The 5,388-nt window shown below is 40.5% G+C and overlaps 1 long non-coding RNA gene across 1 annotated transcript; it reads left to right on the top strand.

Moving 5' to 3' along the window:
• Nucleotides 1-326: 326 nt before the first annotated feature.
• On the top strand, nt 327-2,236 carry LOC134468723 (uncharacterized). Its single transcript, XR_010038903.1, has 3 exons — nt 327-398; nt 1,041-1,117; nt 2,170-2,236. It is a non-coding gene; the product is annotated as an uncharacterized LOC134468723 (long non-coding RNA).
• Nucleotides 2,237-5,388: the final 3,152 nt, after the last annotated feature.

The following is a 5,388-nucleotide window of genomic DNA, read 5'->3' as shown; positions in this document are numbered from 1 at the left end:
AATGACATTACCTTGTGAGGGTTAATAGTTGATTGTACTAGTGTGTTGCAGACATATCCTGCAACAAATTATACTATTATGTAATGCAGTGCAATGTAAACTTGCATACATTCATCCATAGGCAAAACACACACAGCTACACTTTCATGTGAACGTTTTTCACATTGAAGCTGGTATGTCTTTGTATTGTATTGACACATTATTGTGTTATATACAGTAAGTATGTTCCACTGGGCCCAGATGGACCACAGAGCATTTTGGTTGGGGGCGACAGGCTGACCGAAGGCAATAGTCGGAACCTTCAGTGGGCCTTTGCAGAAGGCGAAAATCCAGACGACAGGTTGGAAGGCCTTGTCTTCAAATTTGAAGATTGGCACGCCATAAAAAACCTTTTTGAGGTGAGTGATTTTATCAGAACAGAACTTTTTGCAGATTAATACAATACACCCGAGGAGAATGATGTGCACCTCACCATTTGGCTAATAACATGAATTATCATCACATGTTTAAAATATAATATATAAGGTTTTTTTTCCCAACTTTACGTGCCTTGGTTTCCCTTATCTTAGAACCACTTCTCTCAGAGTGGCGATAACACGTAATCAGACACCTACATTGTTTGCATACGATGATCGGTGACATAATTAGCCAAATTGTGAACCAACCAACATTGTATACTGTAAAAGGGGGAATGTGGCCTCCACAACACAGCAGAGCTGGGTGCAACAATATACATTCTGTTTATTCACTTGGGGCAGAATTTAGATAATTATTTCACCCTCTACACCTTATTAATCCCCCCATTGCTGCTGGTGGCCGCGACAGTGTTGATTTCCCATGGCAAATACCCTTTGCAATTACCAGCTGAGGGAGTGTGGCCAGCCCACCAGAGGCAGACGCACAGCAGACAGCTGTTTCTGTGGTTTTACCCTTTATATTTTCCGCTACTGTCAATTCACTCTCTCAGGCACAGGACCACCCCCAGTTGTTTACTGGCTCTCCTCCTGTTACCCCTTCTCATCAATAAACTTTCATTATAGATCTATCATCGGATCTTTTACAAAGAGGGCTCGGCGGGGGAACATGGGACACTCCAGGCCAATATGAATAAGCTGAGGTATGCATGTCTAGCGTGTGAGCCAGAACTAGTACTGCATTTGCAAGTGTCCTTTGTTTATGTCTGGTGATGGATTTGTTTTAATGATAATGCTCAGAATGAACATGGAGTGTTCGCCGTTTTCAGGTTTTGCTGTCTCCCTTGTGAACCACGGGCATCATGAATTAAGGCTTGGTTGGTATAGCATGATTTCATAGTTTTTTGACCTTTGTTTTTTTTTTGGTTTGACTAGGATTAACGATGAAATGAACCATGGTTTTACTCTGAAAACTAACCGTGGTTTTACCATGGTTTATAATTATTCATGAAATTATACTTAGTTGCCAATTCTTTTATCAAACACTTGCTCAAGTGTAGGGAGATCTGGGCCTAAGGGAGAGATTCAAACCTGCCACTCTGTGATCTTCACTCCAACTCCCTAACCATTACACCATGACTGCAAACAAGTTTTGATGTTTTTTTGGGGGTGACCATACAACCCACAATTAACCATGTTTTTAGCATGGTTTGTGACTGGTTTGTGGTTTAACCATACACACAAACCATGTTGAAAAAAACATGAAAGTCATGGTCCATGTTTAGTCAGGAACCATGGCATTCATGGTTAATTGTGGATGGATAAGCCATAGTGATACTATGGATGGTTCGGAGTACTTAGAGAGACCATGGTTACTACAGTAATACCATGGTTACTACAGTAAAACCATGGCCGATTTTCGTAAGGGGTTCTAAACAAAAAATAGTAGGCCTACTGGTACTGTTTAAGGGTAAATCGTTAATTTTTTCTGTCTTTCAAACTTTTTTGTCAGTGTTGCATGTGCATGTTGCATGTGCTTTCAGATACAAATCAGTCCAAGTCACAAGTCCACATCTGTTACATATCGTGTGCGTGCACGTAGTTGAGGGATCTACCAACTGTTGTGATTTGATACTTTAACATATGAATTCTATCATATGCATCATCTCATATACACTTATACTGTACATTGTAATGTGTCTTGCATATGTTAGAAACCATTTCCATCACTAATAACAAAGTCATGTCCTTACAGATGCAGCAATGCGAAACGTGGACCACATGCTGCTTTCAATGCATGCAAAGAGTTTGTGAAAAAGGACACCACGGCTCTGTTCTTGGCTGCTGCTATGGAGCACTTTGGGCTACAGAAAGTGTCAGGTACAAGATTTGACACATCACTCTTTACTCACTGTGATCAAGCCCCTATAATGGAACTGTGGTCAGATTTTTAATCTTATATGATTCATATGCAGATTATTATATGTACATGTCTATGCAGGAATATTGAGATATGTGTATATGACTATATGTATATATCTGTGACTGTATCTACAGAGTTCCAGTTGTGTTAAAGGCTGTCTGTGGGTTGAGGTGTGAGTGAGCTAATTAGCATCTGTAAAGGGCCAAGGAGCTGGGTGTGCCCAGAGTATAAAACCTCTGGGAGAACACAAGGCAGTGTGCATCCCACCTATGTAGATCAGCGAGACTGGTGTATCATTAGGATGTTGCCCTGTTTCCATATTTTCTATGGAGCAGTATGAATAAAGACATCTGCAGAAAACTCACCGGACCGAAAGTGCTTGTCTGACAGTAATAGAGAAAAAACCCACATTTAATGGTGTCAGAAGTGGGATGATGATGGAGCTGCAGACAGGGGAAAGATGGACTATTCCAGGAAGGACAACATCTCAAAAAACTTGGCCAAGTAAGAAGTGGAAGAAACCTACTGGAAGAAGTTCATCAAAGACCTGCCGACGGCAAAAGTTGGATTGCACTCTGGGCCCGGTGAGTAGATTCCAATAACGTTAATTATTTCAAATAATTGTATTATGTTAGCTAAGGAAGTGGGAAGTTAAGCTGAAATGTACAGTTGTTTGAAATGATGAGGTTGGGGAACATAAAGAAACCAAAAATGGATGATCCTGCATATTACCGAGAATGAGGGAGTGTTTGAGTTATACAAATGGCGGACACTGCACACTTTTATGTGGCCTATTAGAAGCGGTGTACAATATGAACGGCGTATGTGGTAGGTGGTCGATTTCAAGGTCTTAGGTTGGACAGGCTCATTTTTGGATATGAATTGGACGGTCAGCAAAAATAGATGCTCAAAATATTGTTCTTTGGGGGAGGGAGAGTTGCGTAAACTAGGGTAGCACACTGCACACTGAAATATGTGGCCTTAAAAGCAGTGTTTAAATTCTGAAGGGCATTCATGCGATAGGTGGTCGAACCCAAAGACGTATGATGGGCAGTCGTATTTTTGTGAGAATCGGCCAAATGGAGCGCTGAGTGATGGATGGATGATCTTATATAAGGATGTTATCGAAGGGTGTGTGGCGAATGACAAGGTGGCTAGATCATGTATTTTATGACAAGAAGCTATGATTTATGAACGAGGTTTGAATTGGTAGAAGGACTTTCATAATATCTTGGATGTAAGACAGGCACAGTTCATTACGAGAGATCTCGGTGTGGATGATAGGCCTACTATGTGTGTGTGGTATTACTCAAGGAGAAGAGGAATAATTGTATGGACAAATTTAAATACTAGGTGAAGATGTTTAGCTTTTTCCCCGTCGGAAGAGGAAAAATAATTTTAATTATGGATCAACCTCTGGTGTAATTTTAATAGTGGAAGTTAATCATTTTTGCTGTATGTGAATTTGGGCATAGAGAGAGAGAGAGAGAGAGAGAGAGAGAGAGAGAGAGAGAGTATGGCAATGTGTGTGAAGTGTTATTGTGTGTGTGTGTGTGTGTGGATCCACAAACAGAATGTATGTGTGTGTGATTTTGTGTGGCTCTGTATATGGTGTGATATCAGGTATATGGTGTGATATCAGAGAGAAGAAAAGAAAAAGAGAAAGAAAGGAGAAAGAAAAAAGAGACAACATTGATTGGCTGGTAGGTAATGATTGGATTGAAAGATGAGAATAAAGTACAGAGAAGTAAAAGGTTTTTGAAAGTGTGAAAATAGATGGAAAGAATTATTTCTTTTGGATGAAGATATCTAGTGTAGAAGGAACAGGTCAGGTAGGGATGAAAAGCAAAGGGCTGAGAGGCCATATAGACTGTGTTGGCTGGAATTATTTCAGTGTATAATATACATGGCAAGATAGGAAGATAGCCTACTTTGATAGAATAATAATGGAAGAAGGAATGAAGTGGAGCAACAAGGTAACTAAAGAGTGGGAGCTAACAGAGTGGTGACATGGCGAGTAAATTGGTTGGTGGTTGCGGCTGTATATGATCTGTTCAATAAGCTTTGACTGGGTTGAATGTAAAATCATATGGGCTAGCAGGAAGTGTGGAAGTCTGAATGGCTATGCAGAAATTTGAATTGGGGTGAAAATGCATGCAGTGTGAACTGATAAGGTATTTTAACATCATACGAGGAGAAAAGGTAAATTTCTGTGGATGTGTGTTACTCTGTTTGGCCACTAGGGGTTAATTACCATGGCAATGGGGAGAGAGATGGAAGCTGAAGTGACTGTTTGGAAGCTGGAAGCCGGAACTAGCTTTTAAATTTTCATTTGAGAAGAGCGGAATGGAATGGAATATTCCTTGTGGGAAAAATAAAATAAAATAAAATAAAAAAGGAGAAACATATGGGCAAGAAAATAAGGGTTTGAGAGATTCACTGAACAGAGAGTTAGTGCTTGGTTTGGGTGAGAGAGATCTGTTTCTGCCCCAGCATGGAAGAGGTCTGTGAGTGTCATTTAAGATGGAAATGGAGTGTGTCAAAGAGAGGTGCCGAGGAGGCTGGAAGGAAAACATTAACATGTCTGATCTTGATGAATTAAGAAAGCAATGGATGTTAATGTGCTGGCAACTGGGAGTTGAGAATGCTTAACATATATTTGCAATGCATTGATGACCAGGGGGCAAGGAGTGGTTTCATAGCCTAGAGTGTGGAGACCCAGTGTGATTTCAAAGACGGTGTGGGGGTGAACTCCCAGACTGGCTGGGGCCTGTGGGCAATGGTGTTATCACTGGTCTGAAGTGGTTCTTAGACTTTTAAAGTTGGCTGATAAACATTTGAAAGGAAGAAGGGACTGGGACAGCTCAAAGTTAACAAACAATTTAGCATGGAGTGAATGAAGAAGACAGGAAGGTCTTAGCTTAAATTGGATTATGACAATTAGTCCAGCGGATTGGTGAATTGATCATGCACTTTTGAGTAAAAGCATGAAAATTGGTACACATATACCTCTTCCTATGCTTATTAATATAAGCGTTGGAGGCGTCGCGA

This window comes from Engraulis encrasicolus, chromosome 18 (assembly GCF_034702125.1).
Source record: "Engraulis encrasicolus isolate BLACKSEA-1 chromosome 18, IST_EnEncr_1.0, whole genome shotgun sequence".
NCBI classification, from domain to species: Eukaryota; Metazoa; Chordata; class Actinopteri; order Clupeiformes; family Engraulidae; genus Engraulis; species Engraulis encrasicolus.
The sequence above is the reverse complement of the archived record's forward strand: the minus strand, read 5'-3'. Positions and strand labels throughout refer to the sequence as shown.